This window comes from Carica papaya, chromosome 3 (assembly GCF_054855325.1).
Source record: "Carica papaya isolate Zhongbai chromosome 3, ASM5485532v1, whole genome shotgun sequence".
In the NCBI taxonomy this organism is placed as follows: domain Eukaryota; kingdom Viridiplantae; phylum Streptophyta; class Magnoliopsida; order Brassicales; family Caricaceae; genus Carica; species Carica papaya.
This window is the reverse complement of record NC_142311.1, coordinates 25863153-25875883: the sequence shown is the minus strand read 5'-3', so window position 1 is coordinate 25875883 and position 12731 is coordinate 25863153.

The window sequence follows — 12731 nt, the reverse complement described above, 5'->3', positions numbered from 1 at the left end:
CACAACTGAGATGCACACTCATTCCACCTATAACGAGTATACATAACAACAAACTACTCACACAAAATCATTTAAGCAAGCAATCACATGCATACATGTATGTCCAACATATATAGTTTACATCGTATTAAACATACACCCAACGTACTATGTAAGTAACAAGCAACCGCAATCCATATCTACACATATTGCTTATTTAAATTTATCTTGGTACTATTATATTTAACCATAAACTTATTCTAATTATGTACATATATATACGTTCTTACAATATACATATTTCATCTAATTATGATTTAACATACATAAACCACTTATACATAAACCTCCTCATCCTTCTTCTGCTAAGGTTTCTTTCTCTCCTTTTTTTTTCTTGGCCTAGGCCTAAGCTCCCTTATCTCCCTTTGGCCTGGTTATTACATGTAGACATTGTAATATACAAGGCTATAGGAATCTTAATCTTATTCTCCCTATAACATATTATTTAGAATGGGTTATAAAAATCTAGCGTGGTTGTCACATAGGTGCAAAGGTGGACACCTTGTGAACAAATTTAAAACTGATGTGACGTGGCTTCTGTACGTTACATGCTATGTCAGTGCGACCAAATGTTGTTGGGAGAGATTTAACAGAGACAAAAAAATTTATCATTTTTTTAAAAGTATTAAGAGAACTTTGAACAATAAAATAGTTCAAAATGAACTTTAAACATTTTTGTATAGGTCATAGGGTATTTTAGTAATTTACTATTTTTTACTTTCTTAAGTAAATTACATTGTTTAAAAATGCGTTTAACAAAAAGGTTAAAAAAACTACTCCTAATAAGCATAAAGTAAACACTGTTACTAGTAAATTATTATTGAAAGTGATTGTGTATAATAAATTGCACATAAGTTTTATTGCATGTAAAATAGCATATCCCCAAAAAAAATAATAAAATTTTATTCTCACTACTAATGGTTTTGTTATTAGTTGGAGGCGTTTAATTAACGATCCAACCAAACTAATTTGTGTGGACATGGGTTGTAGATTATTTTATGTTTATTCAAATAGTCGTACAATAATCATTAAAAGCTTTAGGTCTAAATCCACTAGCATTATCAAGAAACACTCTTGATTGTATAATTTGGAAACTTGCTCTTAATCAAATTATTTGAGCAAGTAAATTTGCAAATACCAAGTCATGAGTTGATAATAAACACAAATGTGACAATTTTATAGATACATTTATTGAAATAATACAATATCTAAATGGTCTATATGGTGGATATATAGCTCCACAAATATCTTTTTGCATTTTTTCCATAAATAAAGGGGATTCAATCCCAATTTGGTTGGTGACAACTTAACAATTAATTTTCCCTAAGAATAAATAATACATGATAACTCATTTATTCTAAAAATCTCATGACTATTCAATTGATGTCGTGAATTCTTAATTATCCTATGCATTATTATTGCATAAAATGTGCTAACCAATCATTCAATACCCTAAAAAGATTTGAATTAGTGAACTTTTAGTATAAAATTGATTTTTTTAATTACATAAATATTTATGGAGTATAACTCAGAAGAAAATACTAACAATTTTTTTAATATGTATTTTTTAGCAAATACGATTCTCATAACATAAAGATATTCACTACTTAGACCATTACATGTTTCAATATAATATCCATTTTGATAAACATCCTTAAAACTTAATGAATTTCTTTTAGACTTATGGCGAAGATTTAGATTTAGGGTTTAGAGAAGATAATCATGTGTTATTTATAAATATTGTAATACTCAGGCCCAAAAATTTGCCTGGGATAAAAAAATTTTATTTATAAAAAAATATATAAGTAATTAAAAAGTTTTCTTATAATTTAAATTTTATTAAATTTTTGAAAAAAAATGAATCAGGGTCCAAATTAAAAATAGTTTTAGAAAAAAAAGTAAAATTTTGAATACGGGAGGTGTTTTTGAAAAAAAAATTGAAAATAGATGGTTAAATCGCAAAAAGGAAAAGTTTGGTCACGTGGCGACCCGGTCACCAGTCCCGGCAAAGCAGAGCACGCCGTGTGGTAACCCCGTTGACATCGGCACAACGCAGGAGGCCACGCGAGCAATCCGCATGTCTAGCAATCTGATGATCCAGATCTCATCCCGTGCACGTGAACGACCCAGATGCTTTTCTTTTTTAGACGCAATCGAACAGTCATATTCAATCCGATCGTGCAATCCAGATTCATTCTCCGATTAAGATAGATCCAAGGGACGATAGAGGGCCACTTGTTCTTAAACAGACTACCCACATCAACATAGGAAAGGTATTTAAGCATCACATTTTAGGGAACCCTAACCCTAATCACACCAGCCCTTGTCGGAGAAGAAGAACCAGACGTCAGAGAAAGAGGTCGACCACCGCCACCCCCGGACCGGAGCCACCATCGACCGGTAAAAAAGGTAAAATTTTCTCATTTTCGTTCGGAATTCAATTTCAAGCCTCCAAGTGGCCATATCGAAGCAAAAGGGACAGCGGATGAGCCGAAAACTACAGGTAAAACTCGACCAAGCTGTCGCGACCAAAACCCTCTCCAATGCCCTTCTCATTTCTCGTTTTCTGTTTCATGTGATTCTTTAACCATCGTGTTCACCGTCTCTTTCTAGTGTAGGTTAGTTGAAGAAGAACCCCAGCTGTGAAGGACTGACGGAGCCGCCGCACCCGAAAGCCCTCTTGGTCAAATGTCGATTTTTTTATTTTTTTGGCAACCGAGACTTTCTAATGTATTTTTTCGTAGGAATACGTGTAAAATCGATAAAAATCAGCCTAAACTGGCCAAAACAAGATAGATCAGGGCGAACCGCCACTGTGGGTGGCGAAGCTGGCTCCGGAGTATGGCGTCGCCGCCATGCCGGAATCCTAAAATTTGCTAAAAAGTATTTTCAACACTAATTTTGACTTTTTGAGATATTTTTTGATACGTGATAAGTATTTTGATTTTCGCAGAAAAATTTTAAAAAATTTGGGAGCTGTTTGGAGGCGTAATAGATATCACGACATTTTAAAACATTGATCCAGGTACGAATCTCTTACCCTATTCCCTATTATGATAAATTTAAGCTTAATAATTGCATAACTTGTGTTTTATAAAAAATTAAAAAAACCTTTAAAATAATTACAAGTTACTAGTGGAGGCAGAACCAATCAATTCATATTTTTCCTGATTCACTATTTATTTACCTGTATTGGTTGAATTGCCTACTATTATAATGTACGTATTTAATTGATGGTTTTGTTTATTTTCTCGGTTGTTTGGTTTACCTCATTGCACATTCCCATGTTGGTCTGCTCTCAAATAAAATATCTCAAATATATTCTTAATGTACATATCGCCTATTTGCATAACCTATAGTTGATTTGTGAATACGAAATGTTAGGATGAATTTAACGATTGATTGATGATATAGACTTACTAGGTATCCTGGGAAATGGTGAACGAACCTGATACATAGAGAACCCTACTTTGGACATTACCTCAACTGGACAAGGCTAAAAAGTTCCATACTTGAAGGATTTAGAAGGCATGGTTCACCCTCATACCGAATGGGGTATTGAGGCGATGGCATGTTTGACGCCCATTACCGGACGGGGTATGGAGACAACTAGGTTAACTGAAAAATCTAGATGTTGGGTTAATTGATAAATTATAGGTGAGGTAGGTCACTGGTGGCAGCTGAAGCAGACCACCCTGCTCTTTCAATCACTTGGGAACAGTTATTGGTAGCCTTCAATGCAGAGTACCTCACAGAGCATCTTCGGTATTTAAAGAAAATGAAGTTTGCACACCTGGTCCAGGATAATATGATGGTGTCAGGGTATACCCGAAGATTCCTAGAGTTGGGTTAGCATTCCCCTGAGAGTATGATGGATGAAGGTAGAAAGGCAAGAAAGTTTGAGTGGGGTCTCCGTCCTGAAATCAGGCAACAGTTGTATGTGTTCGAGCTCAGTATCTACTCAGCAGTTCTGGGCAAGGCGCAGCTAGTAGAAAGGAACCTTCGTATCTTTCCTCCGGTAGTAGGATATTCTAGACCCCCAGTTCTACACCGCAGACCAGCACCTACAACACTGATTCAGCAAAATAAGAGAGCTAGGCCTATGACTCAAGCCCCTTCTCAGGGGCCGGCAGTAGGACATGGTAGGACTTACCAGCACTGTGATAAGGATCATGGAGACCGACCCTCTTATCGCCTCAACAATACCTATCGCATATTTGGGAGTACCCAATGCTATGCGAAAGAGTGCTGTAAAATCATAATCAAGTCAGATCTCCCATCTAGGGCAGAGTTTACACCCTTACCCAGCAGGATGTTGAAACTAACCTGGACGTGATACAGGGTATGTACACTATCTGTAACCACCTTGCACATGTTTTGATTGATACTGGTGTTTTACATTCTTTTGTTTCACATGCTTTTGTAAAAAAAAATTGAATGTATTACTTGAAAATCTTGATTCTATGTTATTTGTGTCTACTCTTGGGCATAAGACACTATTAGGGGAGATCATATATAAAGCTTGTATTGTAGGGATAATCGATAGAAAATTGAGTGTAGACTTGATAGAAATAGACACGAAGAATTTGGATGTAATTCTGGGGATGAACTACTTAGCGGCATATCACTCAACTGTAGACTGCTTCCATAAAAAACTTGTATTCAACCTTCCTAATGAAGAGTCATTCACAAATTAATAAAAGTGTTAGATTTTTTTTTCCTCATGCCAATTGCATTATTATATGACAGTTTAACTCGGTTGTTTTTTTTATATTAGGCAAGGCTAAGAAAGAAATCTGAATCTAAGAGATCCTTGTAGTCCGAGAATTTCTGAATGTATTTCCTAATGAACTACCTGGATTATCAATGAACAGAAAAGTCAAATTAACCATGGATTTTCAGCCTGGCACCCATCCCATCTCAGTTGCCCCTTACCGCATGAGTCGAGTAGAGATGGAAGAGCTGAGAAAATAAATCAAAGAATTGCAGGATAGTGGGTTCATCCCACACAATATATCTCCCTAGGGTGTTGGAGTCACGTTTGCAAGGAAATGGGATGGGTCTCTAAGGTTGTGTATTGACTACAAGGAATTTAAAAGAGTCACAATCAAGAACAAGTACTCCCTCTCCCGAATTGGTGATCTTTTCAATCAGTTACAAGGAGCCTATGTTTTCTCCAATATATACTTGCATTCGAGTTACCATCAGGTAAAGATCATAACAGAGGATATTCCCAATATAGCCTTCAAGACTAGATACAGATACTATGAGTTCCCGGTCATGCCATTTAGCCTAACTAATATACCAACTATTTTTATGGACTTGATGAATATGATTTTTAGATAATTCCTAGATCAGTTCGTCATCGTATTCATTGATGATATTCTGGTCTATTCAAAGAGTAGAGAGGAACACACTCATCCCCTGACTCATGTTTTACAAGTTCTTAGGGAAAAGAAGTTGTATGCAAAATTGAGCAAATGTGGATTTTGGCTTAGGCATACTACCTTTTTAGGGCACGTAATATCAAATGATGGGGTGTCAGTGAATCCTGAGAAAGTTGAGGCAGTATTCGGTTGAAAAAAATTAACTTTGGTTAATAGATCTATAGCTTTCTGGGAATGACATGATATTAACGCAGGTTTGTGGAAGGATTTTTTTAATCTAGCCACTCCATTGATCCGACTTACAAAGAAGAACATCAAGTTTGAGTAGAACGAGGATTGCAAAAGGAGTTTTACAGAACTCAAGAAGTGGTTAACTACTGCACCCGTGTTGGCTCTACCGAGTGGGACATGTGGATACACAGTGTATAGTGATGCCTCCTACATAGGGTTAGGTTATGTTCTGATGCAGTATTAGAAAGTTACAGCCTATGAGTTCAAGTAGTTGAAGAGTCACAAGAAAAATTACCCCACCCACGACGTGAAACTTGCCGCTATTATCTATACCATGAAGACCTAGCGCCACTACTTGTATTGGGAGACTTTTAATAGTTATATAGACCATAAAAGCTTGAAGTATATATTCACTCAAAAGGATCTCAACACGCATCAGAGACATTGGATAGAGCTCCTCAAGGATTATGATTGCAAGATTTTATATAACCCGGTAAGGGCAATATGGTAATCGATGCGCTCAGCAGAAAAAATGCAGGTATGTTGGCTCACTTAATGGTTTCTGAATACAGGGACAACAGATACAACTTTAGGACTTGAAGAGGGTTGCATGTCTGACCCATCTAACTGTCAAACTCAAACTAATTCAGAAAATAAAGGAAGTCCAATTGACCAATTCTACCCTAATAACTCTCAGGAATGATGCAGAACAGGGAGTAAATATGGAATTCTAGGTTTCTACCAATGGTTTCTCAGATTCTAGGACAGAGTATATGTTCCAGATGACAGTGAACTGAAAATGGGTATCATGATAGAGGCTTATTACTCAAAGTTCGTCATACATCTCGGAAGTACTAAGATGTATTAAAGTATACGACCCCAATTTTGGTGGAGCGGGATGAAGAGAAAGATAGCTTATTTTGTCTCTAAGTGCCTGATATGTCAACAAGTTAAGGAAAAACATCAATGCTCAGGTAGGCTACTTCAGTCATTCCAGATTCTAGAGTGAAAATGCGAATATATCACGAAGGACTTTGTGATAGAGTTGCCTATGGCATGCTCAGGACATGATGTTATATGGATAATTGTCGACCGGCTCACCAAATCCTCTCATTTCTTAGCTATCAAGATGACCGACCCTTTGGATAAGCTAGCGAGAATCTATATCCGAGAGATAATCAGGCTACATGGAGTCTCGATGATAGTGGTATCCGACAGAGACTCCAGGTTCACTTTTCAATTTTGATATAGTTTTCAGCAAGCAATGGGACCCTCAGCACTGCATTCCGCCCTTAAACCAATGAACAATCAGAATGAACAATTCGCACACTAGAGGATATGCTCCGAACTTGTGTTCTAAACTTTAGAGACCATTGAGATGATCACATACCTTTAATAGAGTTTGCCTACAATAACAACTACCAAGCAAGTATCGGCATGACCCCATACGATGCATTGTATGGCCAACCTTGTAGGTCGTGGATATATTGGGAAAAGGTGGGTGATAGAAAATTATTTGGCCCAGATCTTGTAAAGGAGACCATAGCCAAGATAGTTAAAATCAAGAGGAACATCCAAATAGCTCAGAATAGGCAGAAAAATTATGCGGACATTTGGAGGAGAGATTTGGAATTTGAAAAAGGTGACCGGGTGTTTCTTAAGGTCACCCATTTCAAGGGGATTAGTAGGTTTGGTAAGAGAGAAAATTAAATCTCTGGTTCATTGGATCGTTTGAAATCTTAGACAGGATTGGTACGTCCACTTACAAACTAGCACTACTCCTAGAGCTATCTAGAGTCTATAATGTATTTCATGTGTTTATACTATGTAAGTACAACCCGAACCCTTCACATATCCTATTTCACGAGCTCCTTTCACTCCAGGAGGATTTATCCTATGAGGGAGGTACCGATAGGCATTGTAGACCGGAAGAGCAGAGTATTTTACAACAGAGAAATTCCCTTTGTCAAGGTTCTATAGCAGAATTATACACAGGAAGAGGCTACCTGGGAGCTAGAATCGGATTTCAGAGCCCAGTATCCTCAACTGTTTGACTAAGTGAGAGGGTGATAAATTTGAGAGACTAAATTTTTCTTAAAGGGAGAGAGTTGTAATACCCAGGTCCGAAAATTGGCTCGAGTTAAAAAAATTTTATTTATAAAAAAATATATAAATAATTAAAAATTTTCATTCTAATTTAAATTTTATTAATTTTTTGAGAAAAAATAAATTATGGACCAAATTAAAAATAATTTTGAGAAAAATGGGTGAAATTTTAAATACGGGGGGATATTTTTGAAAAAAAAAATTAAAAACAAGGGATTAAATCGCAAAAAGAAGAAGTTTGGCTACGTGGGACAACTCGGTCAGTAGCCCCGGCGAACCAGAACACGGCGCATGGCAACCCCGCTGATATTGGCACCATGCGAGAGGCCATGCGAGAGGCCATGCAAGTGATCCGTATACCTGACGATTTGACAGTCTAGATCTCATCCCGCACGCGTGAATGGTCCAGATGTTTTTTCTTTTTAGACGTGATCGAACGATCAGATTCATTTTGATCATGCGGTCCAGATTCATTCTCCAATTAAGATAAATCTAAGGGACGAAAGAAGATCACGTGTTTCTAAACGAACAGCCCAGATTGACACGGGAAAGGTATCTAAACATCACATTCTAGGGAACCCTTACTCTAGCCGCATTAGCCCTTGCCGGAGGAGAAGAATCAGACGTCGAAGAAGGAGGCCGACCACCACCACCGTTACACTAGAGCCACCGTCAATCACCAAAAATGGTAAAAATTTTCCCTTCCAGCCTGGAATTCAATTTCGAGACTCCTTGTGGCCATATCAGAGCAAAAAGGACGACAGGTGAGCCGAAAACTATAGGTAAAGTCCAGCTGAGTCGTCGCGCCAAGACCCAAAACCCTCTCCGATAAACCCTTTCTCGTTTCATGTTTCACACAATTCTTTAACCATCGTGTTCACCATCTCTTTGTGGTGTAGGTTAGCCAAAGAAAAACCTCAGTCGTGAAGGAGGACCAGTGGAGCTGCCACACCCAGAGACCCCCCCCCCCCCTCCCCCGTAGGTAGGTGTCAATTTTTTAATTTTTTCGGCCAATCGAGGCTTTCTAACATATTTTTTTACAGAGATACGTGTAAAACCGGCCAAAACCGGCTAGGCCAAAGCTAATTGCCGTTGTGGGCGGCGAAGCCGGTGCTGGAGTACTGTGCTGCTATTGTGCCAGAACCCTAAATTTGCTGGAAAGATTTTTCAATACCGATTTTAACTTTTTTGAGTATTTTTTACTATGTGACAAGTATTTTAATTTTCGTATGAAAAATTCAGGAAAGCTAGAGACTGTCCGAAGGTGTAGTAGATAGCACGACATTTCGAAACATCGATCCAGGCAAGAATTCCTCACCCTATTCCCTATTATAGTAAATTGAGGCTTAATAATTGCATATCTTGTGTTTAGTAAAAAATTCTAAAAATAATTACAGGTCACTAGTGGAGTCAGAACTAGTCAATTCATATTTGCCCTGATTAACTATTTATTTTCCTGTACTACTTGAATTGTCTACTATTATATTATACGTATTTAATTGATGGTTTTGATTATTTTTTCGGTTGTTTGGTTTACCTCACTGCACATTCTCGTATTGATCTGTTCTGAAATAAAATATCTCAATTATGTTCTTAATGTATATATCGTTTGTTTGCATAATCTACAGTTGATTTGTGAATATGAAATATTAGTATAAAATTGATGATTAATTGATGATATAGATACATGTATGAAAGGCTTACTGGGTATCCTGAAAAATGGTGGACAGATCCGGTATATAAAAAACCCTATTGTAGACATTATCTCAGCCGGATAGGGCTAAAAGTCCTATATCGGAAGGGTTTGGGAGACATGGTTCACCCTCATACCGGACGAGGTATCGAAGCGATAGTGACGTCCACTACCAAACGGGGTATGAAGATGGCTGGGTTAACTGACAAATCTAGATATTGGGTTCAAGAGTAGGAGAATATCCTTATGGACCCCCAAGAATTCCAGTAAGCAGGTTAAAAGAAGAATTGTTAATCCTGTTCACTTCTATATGAAATCACAATGTTATCCAAGTATTTGTTTTTATAGATTGATTTTGGAAAACTCACAATAATAAGTATGGAATAAATAATTTTCTTTATATTAAACAAATTTACTTAAACAAAGGGCTTCATTAGCTGTTTTATAATTTTTACTAACCTTCAGTTTTCCGTATCAGTGATTAGCATGATATTTTTTTACTAGTGTAGCTCACTCTTCTATTAACTATTTCAAATCAAGAAAAACAAAATCTAAATCCTAATCACTAGGAGGATTATGAGTAGATTACCTCCTGGACTCCATCAAGTCCTAGTAGAGGTTAACCCCCCCCTAAGACATTTATTTACTTGTTTTTAATCATTTATTTGTTTCTTTTTTTTTTTTACAAATTGTTGTAGAAGGTACTTTCCTGTAGTTTTATTGGGCATTGAAATTTACTGTGTAAGGAATGTAACTCTAACTTTTTTATATGTTTCCTCATTTAAAATAAAAAATTCATTTCCTTTAAGTTACGGGTATTTACAAATATACTTGTTCTTTCAGATAATAATATAAACTTTTTCAGAGTTATCAACAGTTCTTTTATTATCATATATTGTGTTAATATTTACCCATTATTAAATGAGAAAAATATTTTTTTATCTTTAATATGGTATATGTTGTTGTTCTACCAACCAAATATATATCTTTATTCTTGATTTTTGATCCAACTAAATTTTAAAAAAGCTTCCATTTGTCTTCATTAATATAAAATAAATATATTTAATAACTAAAAGAGAGTTCAACATATATTAATATTTGGATTTAAATAACAAATGAATTAAGAAAAAATAACAAAATAATACAAGAGATAATTTTTTAGTTTTTGATATTTCCATCTCCAAATCAATATTTCCTTCTAGATTTCAAAAAAACTAAATATATTAAAATATGTCATATTAATAAAATCTTGATTGAAAGCACTTTTTTTAGAAACAAAATTTTTCTCATTTTCTTTTAGTTAAAGTTTGGTAAAGATCAACTAGATGCTTTAACGCACCGGTAAGTATATGATGAATATTCTTGGTGCCACATCATTAACACTACTTTCTACAATCTTTAGATTACTATTATGTCCACTTTTTTCTTTATTTTCTTCATAGTTTTTCATATATAGCGAACATAATAATTCTTTATTATGACATCTATAATATCTATTTAAAATTTAACCATATCCACATCTTGACTATGACCATGACGATGACCTCGTCTACATCTAAAATTATTAATAGTTATTGCATTCACTTTAAGAAATATGACGTAATCATTTTTCATTGATGGTTTATTATTTTGTTAAGCAAAAAGACATAAAATTAATTTAGATCATTTTTTGAAACATTTCTCTTGATATTATTACTGGATGAACATATTTGATGTTATACATGAAAAATAGAGAATATTTTCTCAGACCTATCTTCATCAATATTATTTTTTGCTCATAATTTTAATTAAGAATTTATACAAAGTACTATAAAATCAGATTGACTTATATTGAAATTCTTTTAATCTTAAATGCATCTAACCATAATATACTTTTTGGAAGAATTAATGTTTTTTTATGGTCATAATATCTTATCAGAATTTTTCTAAATTCAAGAGGATCTTTTACTAAGGTGTAGTGCCCGGAAAGGGGCCGAAAAAAAAAAAAAAAGCCACGTCGGCAGCCACGTCAGCAGTCCCGGCCAACCGGGACCTGCCACGTGGCAAGATCACGTCGTTCCAAAAAGGGCCACGTTGGCGATCCGCGTAGGTGCGATCGGACGGCCCAGATCAAGCGTGCGATCGGACGGCCCAGATTAAAACAAAATGGACGGCTGAGATCAAAAGGCAAAGGGTTATAAATAGAACCCCCACACCAGACCACAAACCCTAGCCGCCTGCCGCTCGCCGGAGAAGACGAACCAGAAGCCGGCCGCCGCCACCCGCCGCCGCACCGGAGGAATTTCCGACCGCCGATCGAGGTAAATTTCGTACCCCCGACTCGTTTTTCCACGCTGATTCCTCCTGTGGCCAAATCGGAGCCAAAATCCCGGCCAAACGGCCGGAATACATGGCCGAAGTCCAGCGGCGCCGCCGCGCCCCTTCTCGATTTTTGCCTCCGATGAGGCCCTTTCCGGCCTCCGTTTGATGCAATTTTTATATCACCGTGATCACTATTCTTTTCTCTACAGGTTGACCGGAGCTGAATCACCAAAACATGAACCTCGCCGGAGAGCCGCTGCACCCGAGAGCGCCGCCGCCGGTAAGCTCCATTTTTCTGTGATTTTTTGGCCCCCCGAGGGCCCTAGGGTTGTTTTCTCGCAGGGACCGATGCGAGTGTGGCCGAATTCGGCCGGAAACGGCCGAAAACAGTCAACCCGAGGCGAATCGCCGCCGCTAGCGGCGGCGCCGTGCCGGAGTTGCGATTTGGGCCGAAAGGGGCCCTGGGCCTAATTTGGGATTTTTTGGAACACGTGCAGGTACCAGTAGTGCGTTTCAGTTTCCCGAGGAAAATTCAGGGAAAATTAGGGACAGCCTGCAAGCGCACTGTGAAGCCGTGTTCGGACCCCGAAACGAGTAAGGACCCCTCACCCTATTTCCTATCACGGTTTTAAAGTCCAATAAATGATAAAACGGTATTTCATGAATCAACGAATGTGTGAAATTGCTTAAGGTCGCTAATGGAGCCCGAGTCTAGTATGTTTGTCGGTTAATTGTTATTTGGCCTGTTTTACAGTTTTAAATGCAGCATGAGGTTCGATGTTTTCATTTTATAGTTTCGTGTGCATATTTTACTGTTTTATTGATTATGGATTGAATGACCGGGATATTGATACTGTATGTTGTCTGTTTGGCATAAATTATCGTTTTGCTTGTTTGTATGTGATTGATAATGTTGACTGAGGGAAAAGGAGAATGAAAGATTATGTAAATGGAAATTGTATAATGTGTTCAGC